The sequence below is a fragment of the Lemur catta genome, chromosome X (genome assembly GCF_020740605.2).
Source record: "Lemur catta isolate mLemCat1 chromosome X, mLemCat1.pri, whole genome shotgun sequence".
NCBI lineage: Eukaryota > Metazoa > Chordata > Mammalia > Primates > Lemuridae > Lemur > Lemur catta.
Genome location: NC_059155.1, coordinates 66,158,937 through 66,176,637, shown reverse-complemented (window position 1 = coordinate 66,176,637; position 17,701 = coordinate 66,158,937).

Below are 17,701 nucleotides of genomic sequence, written 5' to 3'. Positions count from 1 at the left end.
ATCAGCCAAAATCCCCGACAAGGCCTAGAAAGAACAAGGGACTGCCATACGATGACACTGTAGCTCTGTGGTTCTCAAAATGTAATCCTCTCAGCATCATTATCATCACCTGGGAACTGGTTAGAGATGCAAATTCTGGGGCCCCACCCCAGACCTACAGAATCAGAAACTCTGGAGATGGGCTCACTGTGCTTCAACAAGTCTCCCAGATGATGCTGATAACATGGCCAAGTTCAGAACCACTGCTGTAGCTAACAAGTGGTGGAGAGATAGAGAGGGACACAGAGAAACAGAGAAAGAATTTCTTGAGGAAATTCTAGGTTTGCATTTCTCAAGAACAAAACAAGGTAACCCTTTAACCTCAGCAACTTAAATTAAAGATATAAAATCTGGGTTGGGAGTCACTTCGAGTCTTGTTTCCAGGATAGCCTGTGATCTCACCAATGTGTAGACTTCAAGCCTCTTATCACCTCTGAATTTATCTCAGTCTCAAGCTTTGAAAAGATGCCATCATACAAGTCGACATTTGTGTACCTTAGTACAATGGGACTGGGAATGTGGAGGAAAGCAAATGTCACTTTTCCAGTTGCCATTAGGGCACAGTCCTGGTTTAATCATCCATTCTTCCCAGGGGCACCACTATATTCAGAACACTTGGAATTTTACACTCTTGCAGAATTCCCTCTTACAGGTTCCATAGTGAGATGCTTTTTCTTTGCATTTTGAAATGACTACTCTTTTTTTTTTTTTTTGAGACATAGTCTTGCTCTGTTGCCCAGGTTAGAGTTCAATGGCGTGATCATAGCTCACTGCAACCTTAAACTCCTGGGTTCAAGCGATACTACTGCCTCAGCCTCCAGAGTAGCTGGGACTGCAGGTGAGCACCACCACACCCAGCTAATTTTTTCTATTTTTAATAGAGACGGGGGTGTTGCTCTTGCTCAGGCTGGCCTGAAACTCCTGGACTCAAGCAATCCTCCCGCCTCGGCCTCCCAGAGTGCTAGGATTAGAGTTGTGAGCCACCTGCCTGGCTTCTGAAATAGCTACTCTTAAAAGAAAATAAAAATACAATTGAAAGGTAGGGAAAGCCTCCTTTGTGCCAGTCCTTGGGAACCCAAACAATCAGAAATGTTCATTGGCATGGCAGCAGCCCAGGCTCCTGGAAGAAGCATGCCTTCCTGGAGGCAGAGCTTAGAATGAAGCCCGGGTTCAAGTTGAGTGGGAGAGGGTATGGAAGACCCTCAATTCCAAAGGGAGCCCTAAGTCATGTGGCTATTGAGCCCAGAAACCTATAAGGCTCACTGTGGCCTTTGTGCCAAAATCAAGAATTCCTCTTCTAAAAGAAGTACCACAGATTCATCTTTGACAGTTGCTGATCTTGTGTAGCACGGGCACAACCTCTTTAAAATTTGTGTGAGATTTATTTTTGTTAATTGAATCTGGAACATTCTGAAATGGTTTGTGTTTCAATTGTATTAGTGGTGTTGCTTATTTAACTGTAGCTCATGCTTATAGATAGCCATGGATAAAAGTGAGTCATGTGTAAAATGCCAATAGTCTCGTTTGATAATACTCCAAACATAATGAAAAGAGAATGAAAATGAAGCAACGTCTGGTAGGGCTTGAAAATATTTTACATCCAAGGAGTCTGCCAAAATGTTAACATAAGGGAACAATATCACCAGACAAAAGGAAAAAAATAACTACTAAGGCAACTAGTGACAATATGTAGAATGTCAAGCTTTGTTTAAAAAATTCTACCACTAACATATGACAATTTCAAAAAGTGTTTATTGTTCTAATTTCATTCTAATCAAGACATTCTCTTTTGTATACTGCACATTTTGCAATTTTTAAAGAAATAATTTAATTGACATGCACTAGAAAATTATTCTCTTCTCAAAAATGAAGTTGAGTGTTAGGGGGTTTTCTTACATTAAACAGAATATTTTCCATACGTATTTGTACATGTGACTGGATATACTTTTCTATAATCACAATTAAAGGACAGTTTTCTGCAGTGTGAATTAAGAATTAATTAATCCAATACCATATCCACAGAGTTGAGTAATAACAGATTTAAAAGGCTTGTATGTTTCAAACTCAGAGATAAATTCACATAAAGTGTAATTTTGTGGGTTTCTGGCTTATCAGATCTAAAGATATAGCATTCTTTGCTAATGTTTCAGTAACATTTCATCAATCAACAAGTATTTTCCATGGTCATTCTGTGCCCAAAACACAGGATCAAATTTCCTGTTGCCCAAAGTACAACCTGGAATGTAAGGATGGTGAGGGCAAAAGACTGCCTTAACAAATGATGCTAGCAAAAACCAAGAATTGTTTTCTTGGGCAAAGGAGATGCAATCTAAAAACATACCTTTCTGAAAATTAAGATCAAATCAATAGTTTTGTGCTTTCTTCTGCAGGGCACAGGCTTGCTATTTTGAGGATTATGTACAGAAATATTTCCAAATTGCCACCCACACAGTTCTTTGACCATCTTCTTATACTTATGAATGAATGTATGGTTAGACAAAACATTTTGATGTTATTCTATACCAAGAATAATTTTAAAAACAAGCATATGGCTGCATAAAAATCACATAATACATGATACTGCTTTATTCAGAGGTTGGGAGACAGGAGACATGAATTTCTCTAAAGCTCCTTCTATTTCTAACATTTTCTTTTGCCATGTAAAAGGATCCACCCCACTACCTTATCCTGCAGGCGTGTATGTTGCTATTATAAATACATAGCAAATTATTGAATCTGCATTCTCAAAAATGCCTCTAAGGATGTAGTATGTGCTCTGGATATTTAGGAATGCTGGACCCTTATTTATTATAAATCAACTAGGCATATTAAATCTTTAAATAGTCCCCAAGGACGCAAATGACCATTTCAATGGGGGAAAACAAAAATCTAAGACAAACAGGAATTAGTCAATTGTTTATCCCTCACCAAACCAGCAATGAAAGCAGCAAAAATACCCTCCCTGGTCTAGAAACATCCTGTCATTTAAATGGCAGGGTTAATGAATATTAGCCTTCAGGAGAAAAACTGAAATTTATCTTATCTTACTAGTTTATGTATGTGTGTATGTATGTATATCAGTAGAAAAGGAATTTCTGAGAGGACTGGAGAACTAGCTCATAAAATGGACAAGAACAAAGGAAGCCGAGGCAGTCAGAAACCTGCCCAAATCACGTCCTAAAATTAAGTTTTCTGGGCAGAATCCCCTGTAGCTGACACTAGGAGCCCCACTTAGAACTGAAGAAACTGCTGCCTCTGGAAAATTTAAATATCCTTTTCTTGCTAGGTTTGTTAGTAATTATTTTTTTCTATTATCAGAGATACTTATGTCCAGGTTGAGGATCTAAAGAACCTCTTTGAGGGGTCTGCTGAAGTTATGGGTACGTCCAGAACCGACGGAGGTAGAATGGTGCCCTCTGCTGGGAAGAATCAGTAATGCTGCCCTGTAAGTTTTCTACTGGGGCTGAAGAAATTTTAGGTGGTGGTGGTGAGTTGCGGGGGTGTCAAGGGTGTTTCTGGAACAAAAAGTTCCGAGAAGTACTCTGCAAAAAAGTAGTTGCAAAACCCCAAACCACATGAAATTAGCTTGATTCTGAGTTGACACTGGAATCTGAAACCAGCTGTATTTCATCCTAAAATGTTAGCGCTATAAACCCTTCATCAAACCTGGAGACAATTATTTTCTCACTATCTGGACAAGACCACATTTCCAGCGGCTGAATTTTTCCAGGGCAGACTTTGCTCTCCCATTTTCCCTTTGTAGAGCTCCCCTCTCTCAGACTTGCACAAACAAGCCTCACTCAAGAATGAAAGATGCTGTGAGATTGAGACCCCATGCAACACTCCGTGATTCTGCTATTAAAAATCATAAAAGGAATTTGTCACAAAAATCACACATCACAGGGACACTCTCAAGCTTATAAGAAATACATAGTAAGGCCAAAATTGATTTTTAAAAAGTCATTTGAGAAAGTTCAGGAAAACTAGACTATTTTATTAAAGGTATAGATTCTTTCCCTCATTTACCAGTTCTGAACCAGCAGCTGAAATATTTAAACTACCTGTAACTTAAAACAACTAAAAAATAATTAGGGGGCCATAAAAAGAGACTGTGGCTGTGCAATGAATGCTGATTGAGCTTCTAGTCAAAAGCATACTGCTGTCTGGACCATCTTCAATGGCGTCTGCTAACCTATATAGTAAGGAAACATCTATTTAAATAAAAATAATGAGTAAAAGAAGACAAAATGTAATTGCCTTGAGGAATCAAAAAATTTGGCTCCTGGCTATGATGGCTTTTTTCTTCTTTTTGTTGTTATTTCTTTTTAAACCTAAGCCATAACTAGACAACCAAAAACCAAGGCTTTCATTTGTTAAGTGAATGATTGATGGATTCATTCATTCATTTATACACATGCAAGGCTGGCTTCATGTGTGTGTGACCTGTGAAGTTGCACAGGGCCCCATGAAGGGCTCTGAGCTTGGTTTAATGCTCTGCTGTCACCATCTTGAAATTCTTAATAATTTTTAGGCAAAGGGCCTTATATTTTGATTTTGCACTGGATTCTGTAAATTATATAACCTGTCCTACACATATGCCTATCAGAGTGTTGGTTTTGAGCATTGTCAAAGTGCGATGCTGGGCTTTCTAGGAGAGACAGTGGTGCTCATGTTGAAGGAGCTTCCAGGCTGAGGAAGGAGATAAGAAGTGTATGGGAATGATGAGAATGTGCAGCTGAGTATAGTAATTCAATAAATGGGGCCTGGATGCTCTGAAGTCCAGAGGACGATGGCAAGATCTTTCCCAGCTGGGATAAACTCTAAATGCCTCCTGTATGGGGTGTCACTTGAGCTGAGACTTTCAAATAGATTCTTAAGTACTTATTTCTCTTTAAGAAAATAGAAAAACAAATCAAATCTATAGTTGAGCTTTTCCTTTTGCCATCTGGCCCACCTTGTGGTTTTACTGTTTTTCTTAGTCACCTTAGTTGACTTTGGGGTTTTAGTCATAGGATTTGAATGCTCTTTTACTCATAAAATGTGGTCTTCCATGGAGAAAATAGTTTAGGGATTGATTTGTACACTATATTTCTGCAACGTTTTAGATATTAAAGAAAGGGAGCTATTTTTAAAAAACTGGGGGACAGGTCCAATTTGCGTGCCTCTCTGCAAGCTTCATTCAAAATGTCAGATGAAACCCATGGAGGTATTCATTTTCTAAGCGGGTTGCTCCATTATGTTATAGCCTCAAGGTTATTAGACAATGGCTGTGAACTCAAAACCTGTAGCATTGCATAAGCCATTTAGGGCATATTTCCCCACAAACAGGGTCAATCATGTCATTTGAATAAAGAAAAAAACAGCACTTTTTTCCTCCTAGGGATGATGTCACTGTGACACTGAGGATGGCAAACTCCTATCTAGAAATCCAACCTGTGTTCACTTTGGGGACCTAAAGAAGCTCAATGAATAACACCAGGAGCCAGCCAAAAGCTATCCTTCTTTGTACCCAGAGGTCAGGATTACATCTCTCAATTCCCCCAGTGGCTTTTCTGTCCCCTTCAGAGATTTGGTTTTGAAAAAAAGGAAAGAGAACCCAACAGTATTCTCTAAGATCTGATGTAAAAATTATAAATGTATTCTACTCAACAGGGAAAAAGCTGCATATAATCAATTTTTTTAAAATTGAGTTTTAAGATATATTGGCCATGTTCAATATTTTTTATTAAATGATTAGTAAATTAAAAAAATCTGTGTATATTAGTGAACATATCCACATGCCATACTTAGGGGCAATATGCTTAGAAAAAGAACTGTGCTGAGTATTCAAATTTGTTTTCTTTCACGCACTGTCTCATAGTTACTCTTAATATGTTCTATATTTCTAGACTTAGCCTCCTTAATTCTTAATGGAACAAGGTAGAAGTTTTTAAAAAGCCACCATGTGTTTTTAAACCTCTGATTGTGGCTAAAGCTATGTAAGACATACAATAAATTACATTTTCTGAGGTTTTTCTTTTAGCTTTATTTTATCTAAGCCAGATTTTTCACTAGATATTTACATCAGAACCAGCAAGTAGATACTGTCTGGATATCACCTAAGCAGGATTTGTCATTCTTTACATTGGCATGCCCCATATAATATAATTAATAGAAATTGCTTTTATTATTTTGAGAAGCTAATAATCTAATTCTCCATGAAGGCAAAGCAGCAAACGTTTAAACCAAATTATTTGCTTGTACTTTGTGACAAAATCAAAACAGAAAAGGAAGCATTTCTGCCAGTACAGATTTTATGACTCTGGTTAAGATTGAAGGTTGGGGGTTTTAGGTATTCAGTCTGTAATATAAAATTTAGTTGAGTATTTCTTTCTCCGAGTAAAAGAGAACTATAAGAGATACATCTGACTAAAAATTATAGCCAGGCCTGGTTGAATGAAACCACTGTCTGGCAGAATTTATGAGAGAAAAATAAAATTGTATAAGTGGCAGTTGGCCTTAGGAAAGGATGGTATAACAGAACCAAGGCCAAGAACAGCAGGGTTTACCTTTGCCCTCATTTCCTTAAGAAGAACTGTGGTGGCATCACATGTTTCCAACTTGAGTGTCCTGGTCCTTATAACCACTGCATTTCAGCATTCTGGCAACTCGCTGACCCACATTTTTGGTGGCCAAACTGTGGTTAGTGTGGGCCAGGGAGCCATGAATTGCTGACTAAACTTTTTCTGAAGCTTGTGGCTACACAGGAACCAGTGGGCAAAGGCTGGATTCTTCTTTGCCTGTAGCATATGACGAAGTGGGCCTGGGAAGGGATGCAGTTAGCAAATGTTGCAGGACTACTTTCTTGATCCCAGTGGAATGCTCAGAAGAGCTGAAGCAAAGAAGCAAGTCTGCAATCAAATCTCCATTTATGTCATGTCTCTGTTATGTGGCAGAATGAAGATCCATGCTGTTTCTATTTCATCGTTATTGCTTTTAAACTCTGCCCTTTGAATTATGAAGGAGTAGCTCATCAGAGCCATGTGTAGATGCAAATTAAATGAGAATTTGTCTTAACTCTGCTAAATTAGAGCGAACTTTGCAATTTCTTTTAAGACTGTAGGGCATCGTCATTCTAACATCTAAAGCAGTGGTTCTCAAAGTGTGGTGGAACAGCAGCAGTGGGTGGGGGTGGGGAGAGGATAGATAGAAATGCAGATTCTATGCCAGGCACGATGGCTCACAGCTGTAATCCTAGCACTTTGGGAGGCCTAGGCGGGTGGATCACCTCAGGCCAGGAGTTTGAGACTAGCCTGGGCAATAGCAAGACCCCGTCTCTACAAAAAAAAAAAAAAAAAAATAGCCAGGTGCAGTGGCAGGAGGATAGCTTGAGCCCAGGATTTGGAGGCTGCAGTGAGCTATGATGATGCCACTACACTCTAGCCTGGGCAACAGAGCGAGACCCTGTTTCAAAAAAAAAAAAAGGTATGCAGATTCTCAGGCTCCAGCCCAGCCCTACTGAATCCTAGCTCTCAGGCTGGGGCTCAGCAGCCTGTATTTTAACAAACCTTCGGTGTGATGCTCTTGCATGCTCAATTTGAGAACCACTGATCTAAAGAATCCTTGAAGGGGTGACTTCTGTGAGAGTAAGTAGTGTTGGCCTTCCCTGGGAGATGTGTGGCTTGCTATGTGTTACCAAGGGACACTTCAACTTTATATTTTGCCCATGAAATCATAACATTCTAGTTTAGTTGAAGAAAATAAGTGATCTGCTCTCTCAAATTCTATTATTTGACTTGTTTAATTTTGAATTCCAAAAGATTTTCTTAAAACGCCAAAGCACAAAATATAATTTGTATTATTGAATAGTGGTTCTTTGAACCATTTTTTTGTGTACATGGTAACTGGTTTCTATGCAAGTGAGATGTTTATTGTCTTCGAGAAATACATTTTTCATAGGTTCAACAAATTTTAAAGGTGGAATGGATCTTTAAAAATCATCAACTTTTTTTTTTTTTAACTCAGGTAGAAACGCAGGCCACAAAGAGGGTACCTACCAGAGTTTATACAGAGAGCTCCTCCTGAGCTAAATAGGAGTAGGTGGCCAGCTGCTAAGCTATAAATTCCTTTATTGGAATCTGAAAGCAGGGACCATATCTTATTCATCTCTTTCCCTCTCCTTCCATATCACAGTTCTCGGAACAGTGTTGGCACAGTTCAATAAACGTTTCTTGAAAAATGATATGAAATCAAATGTGTGTTCCTTTTTTCCTTCCTCCTGCTGGAGGGAAAAAGGCATTTTCTTCTAGTCTGCCAGAAGGGATGAGTGAAGATGAAAAATTACTTTAGCTTTTATTAAATAATAGGCTACTTCTTTTAAGCTACTAACCTAGTAGCCTATGATCGTATAAAATGGATTCTATTAACAAGAAATCTAGGACAATGAATGGGAATTACCAGGACTGAGATCTGTTGGAAAGGCTATTTGGAGATGTGTTGTGCAGCACATGCTCATTGCTACGTCTGGCTCAAATCAATTTTATTTAGCACCATAAAAACAGACTTAGCTTATGATATTTTAAGCATCTTAAACAAAGCAAGATTTATGCTATTGGGTGTGACTTTGGGCCTTCCACTCTACCTGGTTTGCCACAGGTCTGGAGAGGCAAGAAACTGTTTCTTTATGCATTTCGGGTGTAAAGTAGGAAGCCCCCTCCTTCTCCCTTCTAATATCACCAGGAATGAATAGGTAGCGTGTTTCCCATAATTCAGCAATAACTGGGCTATTATTCTTTAATGCTTCAGTTTATTAATGTAACCACTGTGTCATTCCTACCATGCCCATGTAATTAAATTACCCAACAGACATTTGATATGAAGCTCTCAATCTCCACAAAAGCCCAGAATTTCTATGCCCCTTTGTGAGTCCCTAATGAATGGGTGGCACAGACACTTCTGTCATCCTGTGTTCACTCACTGTCCTCTCCTGACTGCTCTCCTGTGTCACAGAGACTTGCTCCTGCAGACAAACTGGGAACCTTTCAAAAGGGGAGGGTCACGTTTCCAACAACAAGTGCAAAGCATGCTATTGCTTTCCTCTCTCTTTGTTCTACTAAACCAGAGGCTGACCAAATTAAATTCCAAAACTATTTCTGCCCCAGTGGATCAAAGGTGCATCCTTAAACCTTGACTACTGAACGCTAATTCTTACTTAAGTTGTGATTATAAAGAAAAAATAAACTGAAAAAAAATTTTAAAAATTAAAGCAATCATTGTGTCTATTTAAATATATGCCATTCTATGACTTTCTGAAAAGGAAAAAAAGTAATTTTCACTTAAAAATTAAGTATTTAACCTTTTAATTTTATAAATGAAGCTATAATAATGAAGCTTCATCCAGATGCTACCCCAGTCCAGCTTGCAAGAAGGTATCTGCGATTATCAATAAAGTAATGGACTCTTTTCTAGAGCACTCAACTGTTCATTTCAAGCTGTTAATTTCAAAACAACACTTTCTGTGAATGTTGTAGAATTTGGACATGAACTCATTAAAATAATCAAAGTTGATTTTATAGTAGAACTTCTTCCATTTCTACAAATGACACTTTAGAGACTCTAGATGTCTCTAAAGTACAGGAGCAAAGATTTTAAAAATTCCTATATCTTACATTTTACACAATGTAATACAATTAGCCTAGTAGATGTATTTATTATGAATGTAAAGTGTAGATTTGAATACAAATCTGGGTACCTATTTTTTGAATATTTAAATTACATGATCTGTATATGGCAGGAAGAATATGAGGATTTGTACGTATATAGAAATAAAAATTGAGATCTAATTTCAAAGCTATCACTTTGCTTTTACAAGAAAAGAAAAGCATCAAATCACAGCTTGTGATGTCTAGGTAAAGAAGACTGGAAATGCTTCCGACAAACTAACCTTTTAGATCAGATATTTGAGAGAAGAAATCACATCTCATTGGAACCTAGATAATTTAAATCTGGCTAAAATCAGAATAACAATTACTCTATTACTATTACTGCCCTTTAATGTTGAAAATTTATGTTATTTATATATGATTAACACAACTTTATATGTTTCAAGCACAGAAAAGCATAGAAAAAATATTGAAGTTAAATCGTTTTTTTTCTTTTTATTTCAAAATATGTTTTTCTTACATGGATGCCTGGTATAATGCTTAAGTTAGGGCTTTTGGTTTGCTCATCACCAGAATAGTGTTCATTGTACCCAATAGGTAAGCTTTTATCCCACACCTCCTCTCCCATCCTCCTCGCTTCTTGGTTTCCAATGACCTTTACATCTCTTTGTGCCCTTTGTGTACCCTGAAAATATTTGAGATAAAAAGAATACTTGTGGTTATTTGTGACTAGTTTTAGTCCCCAAAGAAGACAACAAAGGGGTGAGAAAGCATCTAAAACAGAGGTGACAAATAGAAAACAAATAGCAAGATAGTAGATTTAATTTTAACAGTGCCAATGATTACATTAAATATAAAGGGACTGAGCACTCCAATTAAAAGGCAGAGAGTGTCAGACTGGATAAAAAGCAAAACAAAGCCTAATTATATGCTATGTACAAGAGAGGGACTTTAAGTATAAAGACAAAAATAGGTTAAATATAAGAAGATAGAAAAAGACGTATCACGCAGATTCTCAGAATAAGAAAACCGGCAGGGGTATGTCAATGTCAAGTAAGAGAGTCAATGAATATTGCCAAAGACAAATCACAAGGGAAATTAGAAAATAATTTGAACTGAATGAAAAAGAAAGCCCTATATATCAAAATTTGTAAGATATAACTTCAAGCACTAATTAGAGGGAAATTTGTAGAGTTAAATGCTTATAAAAGAAGGAAAGTTTAAAATCAGTGATCTAAGTTTACACCTTAGGTAGCTAGGTAAAGAGCAAATTAAACCCAAAGTAATAGAAGAAAGGAAAGATAAAGATAAGAGCAGTAAACAATGATATAGAAAGCAGACAAATAATAGATGTTTAATAAAACCAAAGGTGATTCTTTGAGCTTATTAATAAAATTTATAAACTCTTGGCAACACTTATTGTGGAAAAAGAGGAAAAAATCACAAATCACCTGTATCAGGAATGATAGAGAGGATATTATAACAGATCTAACAGGCATCAAAGAAATAATAAGGTAATATAAACAATTTTATACTAATGATTTCAGCAACTTAGTTGGAAAGGACAAATTTGTAGACAAACACTAATTAACAAAACAGACACACAATAAAATAGAAAATCTTAGCCTTGTATCTATTAAAGATATATCTATATCTTTATAAAAATAAAAATGAAAATTCTTCCCGCAAGGAAAATATCAGGCTCCAAGGGTTTCACTAGTGAATGTTACCATACATACATTTAAAGAAATAAGAAATAGCACCAATTTTACACAAATTCTTTCAGAAAATAGAAGAGCAAGAAATGTTTTCCTACCTCATTTTATGAAGCCAGCATAAATCTGATAATAAAATCTGAGAAAGCAAATAAATTATAGCAAAAGAAAATCACAAACCAATATCACTCATGAAGATAGACATGAAAGTCTTTAACTAAATGTTAGCAAACTGAGTCCAGCAACCTATAAAAGACATCATACATCATGACCAGGAATGTAAGGTTGGTTTCACTTTCAGAATCAATCAATCAATATAATTCACAACATTGATAGCAAAAGGGAGACAAACCAGAGGATCATTTTAATAAAGGAAGAATAATAATTTTATAAAATTCAGCATTGATTCAATGGTATCAAACTCTCTGTAAATTAGGAATTGAAGGCAATTTCATGAATCTAATAAAGGGCATCTATAGAAAACCTACAGCTCCCATCATACTTTATTATGAAATATTGAACACTTTCTCCCACGATCAGGAATAAGGAAAGGATGTCTGCTCTAACCAGTGCTGTTCAACATTGTAGTGGTTATCATAGCCAGGGCAATAAAGCAAGAAAAATAAATAAAGATATAAAGATTTAAAAGGAAGTAAACCTGTCTTTTTTCAAAAATTGCGTAATTATTTATGTGGAAAATTCTAAGGAATCTACAAAGCAACTATTCACACTGATAATTACATTTAATGATGTCATAGCATGTGAGATTAATATAAAAATCAGTTTCATTTCTGTATAATTGCAGCAGCATAAAATGCTGGGGAATTGACTTAACTAAAGATGTGCAAGACATAGATTGAAAACTATAAAATAGTGCTGGGAGAAATTTAAAAAGATAGAAATAAATGGAGAAATATATCAGGATTAGGGATTAGAAAATTCAATATTGCTAAAATGCCAATTCTTCCCTAATTGATACAATTTCAATTAAAAGTCTTCCAAGTTGTTTTGTACAAACTGAAGAGTTGAGTCCAACATTTATAGGAAAATGCAAAGGGATTAGAACAGCCAGCCGGGCGAGGTGGCTCACGCCTGTAATCCTAGCTCTGGGAGGCCGAGGCGGGTGGATCGCTCGAGGTCAGGAGTTCGAGACCAGCCTGAGCAAGAGTGAGACCCCGTCTCTACTAAAAATAGAAAGAAATTATCTGGCCAACTAAAAAATATATATACAAAAAAAATTAGCCGGGCATGGTGGCTCATGCCTGTAGTCCCAGCTACTAGGGAGGCTGAGGCAGTAGGATCGCTTAAGCCCAGGAGTCTGAGGTTGCTGTGAGCTAGGCTGATGCCACGGCACTCATTCTAGCCCGGGCAACAAAGTGACACTCTGTCTCAAAAAAAAAAAAAAAAAAAAAAAAAGAACAGCCAAACAATCTTTAAAAGAATAACAAAGTTAAGGAACCCATTCTTCTCTATTTAAAAACAAACTATAAGACTACAGTAACCAACACTGTTTGGTTTTGGCTTAAGGACAGACTGAGACCAAGGAAACAAAATAGAGAACCCAGAAATATATTTGCATATACATGGTCAGCTGATTTTCAACAAAGGGGCCAAGGTGATTAAATGGGGTAAGGACTAGTCTTTTTAAGAAAATGGTGCTGGAGTAACTGGATAATCACATGAGAAAAAAATGAACCTTGACCTCTACCTCACACTACACACAGTCATTAATTTGGGATGGATCATAGCCCTAAACTTAAAAGCTAAAACTATAAAGCTTCTAGAAAAAATCAGAGGCAAACATCTCACCACTCTAAGGCAGGAAAATATTTTTTAGAGAGGATACAAAAATTAATAAACATAAAAAACCAAAAATAGTATTTCATATAAATTCAAAAGTTCTGCCCTTCAAAAGACACAAAAATGAAAAGGCAAGATATAAATTAGGAAGAATATTGGGAAAGATATCATACAACCCTTCCCCCACATATCTGACACAGGACTTGGATCCAGAATATGTAAAGAACCTCGACAATTCAATAATAAAAAGACAACCCAATAAAAATGGGCAAAACATGTGAACAGAAACTTCAAAATGGAAGGCATATGAATTACTAATAAGCACAGCAAAACATTTTTCAACATTGTTTGTCATCAGGGAAATGTAAATTAAAACTACAAAAATACCATTTCATATGTATTGGAATAGTAAAAATTTTTTAAAAAGGAACTTTTCTGGAGTGATAACAATGTCCTGGTGGTCGGTGCTATGGTTACGTGGGCATATACATTCCTAAAAACTCATGAAATTGTGCACTTAGGATCTGTGCATTTTACCCTATGTCAATTTTACCTCAATTAACAAGTTTTGATGATTCCTAAACTCTTTGTTCTTTTGAGCTCAGGGGTGGCTTTGGCTGCATCTTTCTCATAATGGTGACTTGTCAGTCACTGTCTACTTATCTGAAATTCAACACAGCAAGCTCAGGGATCAACTGCTAATTAAAGCTACTTCCCTTTGGTAGCTCTTCCCTTCCATTTTCCAAGAGTCCTTCAGACGTAATAGAGATTTTTAAACACAACTACACAGTAAGGTAGTAGCCTTCAGTTACAACATAGTTTCTCCCTGTCTTTATTTTTCCCACTGTTGTTTGTATTGTCTGTCTTTTTTCCTATACTAAAAGAAAATCTAGTATCTGTTCTCTATGAACAAGGTTAGGGAATTTTTATTGACTTTTATGTATAGGTAAGTACCAAGTTGAAGTTCTGTTTAAATTTTTTATTCTTCAAACTTCTAAATATTCTGCCTTTAAAAACAAAGAATTCCTGCATATAATTCTATATACTTACTAATAATTTTCAAGGTACATTGTCAGGATGTGTTAACTTCCAACATCTTTCTAACCTCTACATGGAGTAAATATTGTAAATTAATTAAAATCAGTTGTCAAAGGGTAGTTATGATAACCTTAATCTAAAATTGTTATCTTTACTATTCTCACACTGAGTTTGAAATCAGAGGATCTTTGGGAAGTGAATGGGAGGGGTTGTTTTTAAAGCAACACTTCACAATGTCTCTATTATTGAGATTTTCTTTGCAAAGAGCAGAGAAGCATTTTACCTCTGATGTTTATAAGGCAGTTTTCCTTTCCGTTCAAGACTGCAGGTCCCTCCTCCCCGCCAAGAGAACCAAAGATAGGGCTGTTTACACTTGTCAGGTTTGATGAAGAGGGGGAGTGTTGTTCTCAAGGTCACCAGGCTGTCTTCAGCCTTGGGATGCATGGCAGACAGTGGAAGAGACACGTTGACATGTGGACTTAATCCATTCATGATAAGAATTTACAAACTTCTGGATTCTGCATTTTCTTACTTTTGCCAGGCCTGCCTTCCTTTCCTTAATTCTAGTGAAAAGATTCTTGAGCTATGGCTCATTTCCTTTCTCACTTATTTGTGAGAGCTCCTTAAGATATCTTTTTCTAAGTGCTTAAACCTAATTTAAATGTAAACCAAGAGGTGCCATAGTATCTTTAAATAAAATCAGAAACTGCCAGCCGAATTACTCATTCTTTCATCCCTAACCATGGTTCATGAAAACATTCTAAACAGTCTCTTTATATAATCAGGTCTTTATATACAACCACTGGCTTTAGAGGATTATATGTATATGTGCATAATATAGATTCACATTCAGATATAGTTTATATATAAAATATATTTTTGAGAAAGTACCTTTATAGAGTTTTTGTATTTACATTGTGTGTGTGTGTGTGTGTGTGTGTGTATGTATTCCCACCCATACATATATGTACCTTTTTATTTCAAAATAGTCTCTTTATTTCCCCTCAAGATTTGGAAAATAGGGTCTTAAAATACTCATTTTTTTACTCAATGTTTTTCATTCTCAACCAAGAATTTAGAAAGAACTAATGAAAACCTTACTTTGATCCCCTCAAAAATATGCTTAGGAACAAGCATAAGCTCCAAGAATAAGAGTGATTTGAAAGATCTCAGAATTCTTGCAAAACTGGTTTCCACAGAACCAAGCAAACAGGTCAAACATACACACCGGCACCCTCAAAAAAGGAGGCACTATTGATGCTCAAGGGATGCTGGAAAAGACTAAGTACTTTGTATCCTTAAATGTCCTTCCTTTTGGATGGATCTTGCTGCCCAAGTGAGCAGCTTTGGAGTATAGATTTGGGCCACTCCCATGATGAACATGCCGCTGTAGCCAATGGCAAATGTCACAGAAAGTCCCTGTCATAGTCTCAGAAATGCCACCTCCCTAGGGTGACACTGATGGGAATACATGAGAGCAGTGGGAAAGAGAGGGAGAAAAGAAGAAAGTGGGAGGGGGTGGGGGAAGGAACAAAGAAAGAAGAGGGGAGGGAGAGAAGGCTGGGAAAGAGAAGAGAGAAGAGGAGGAGGAGAGTGGAGGAAGGAAAGTGAATGCTGGAGAAGAAAAAGGAGGGAAAGTGTTGGCAAAAAGATGGGAAAGGAGGGATGCAAGAGGGCAGAAGTGGAAAGGGATGGAGAGAGATAGAAATAAGAGATGGGTGGAGACACAATGACACTATTAAAGTAGAGGAAGACAGAAAAGGGGGAGAGGGGCAGGATGGTAGAGACAGAGGGAGGGACAGAAAAGAGGGGCCAGAGGGAGGTTGTGCTCGAAGTCAAGCCACCACCCGGGGCAGCAACCTGGAGCAGCATTGGCAGGGCTAATGCCTTAAGGTCCAACACCACTGCCACCAATCCTGGGGGATGTTCTTCTCGTGAAATGCAAATCTCAGAGGGCCAGGCTTAGGGAGCTTAGGGTCACCCCTCAAATCACCAGGCAGCCTTCCTGGCCTCAGCACAATGATCTCTCTCCTGCTTCCTTGATGAACTGCAAAAGGCATTATCTTGGCTGGGCACGGTGGCTCACGCCTGTAATCCTAGCACTCTGGGAGGCCAAGGCGGGTGGATCGCTCAAGGTCAGGAGTTCGAGACCAGCCTGAGCAAGAGCGAGACCCCATCTCTACTAAAAAAATAGAAAGAAATTATCTGGCCAACTAAAATATGTACAGAAAAAATTAGCCGGGCATGGTGGCACATGCCTGTAGTCCCAGCTACCCGGGAGGCTGAGGCAGTAGGATCACTGAAGCCCAGGAGTTTGAGGTTGCTGTGAGCTAAGCTAAAGCCACGGCACTCACTCTAGCCCAGGCAACAAAGTGAGACTCTGTCTCAAAAAAAAAAAAAAAAAAAAAGGCATTATCTTTTCCTTCCTCCATTAGGGTTCAGGTTTCCAGAAGAAGGCGCATACACATAACAGGAAATGCCCCAATAAAGCTGGAGAGGGCTTGGGTGGGAAGCAGAGGTTGTAACTCTAAAGCAGAACCACCCACAGCAGTCCTTATGGCTTTCCTAAGGTCACACCATCTCCCTTTGGTAAACAGAAGGAGGCCCACACCCAGGAAGGAGAAGACCCAGTCGAGAAAAACAAATGACAAGGGCTCTGGGATCAGGATGCTTTGGGACCTTCTTTCTCTAGGCAGCCTATGGGCATTTCAACTAGAATTACCAGGTTTCACAAATACACATACATACACCTAGTTCAATTTGAATTTTAGATGAACCAAGAATAAGATTTTAGTAGAAGTAATGCTTTTTAAGGATAAGTCTATCGCATGCAAAGAGATGAAGGGAGAGACTCCTCAAAAGGGGGGTAAAATGGGACAGGGGAGGAGAGACACAGAGTGGCAGAGATGAAGAGACAAAGGCAATCTTTGGGACATACTGATATGAAAAAGTTATTTGTCATTTGTCTGAAACATAAATCCAACTGGATGTCCTGTATTTTATCTGGCAATCATAGTTTCAGTCTATTTCCCCCCCTAAGTAACTTATTAGTAACTTGTTGTTACTAACTAATTCCACTATGTCATCCACCCTTTTTCTCTTTTTCTATCTATTGGTTAATGATGGATACTAGGATTCACCCTCGGAGAACAGCAATTTTCTGCTAAATGCAAAAAAATTCCTAAACTCTTATCTTATATACCAAGGTTTATTTTGTTTTATTTTGCTTTTCATTCTAGCATCTTCTTTGATTCAAACGATATTTTGTCAGGAGGAAAAGCAATGCATTCATTTCTATGAATAGCAGAAAACCTGGTGTGTGTTCTGAAGAGCATCAATTGGTTGGATAAATTGTTGAGTGAAGATCCAGAGAGCAGAAATAAGACTGGGAGCAGCAGTTGAGGAGATGAAATAACACAATTAGATATCCTGTTCCTGTGTGTAGGTTGCGTGGGTTGCATGGATCCC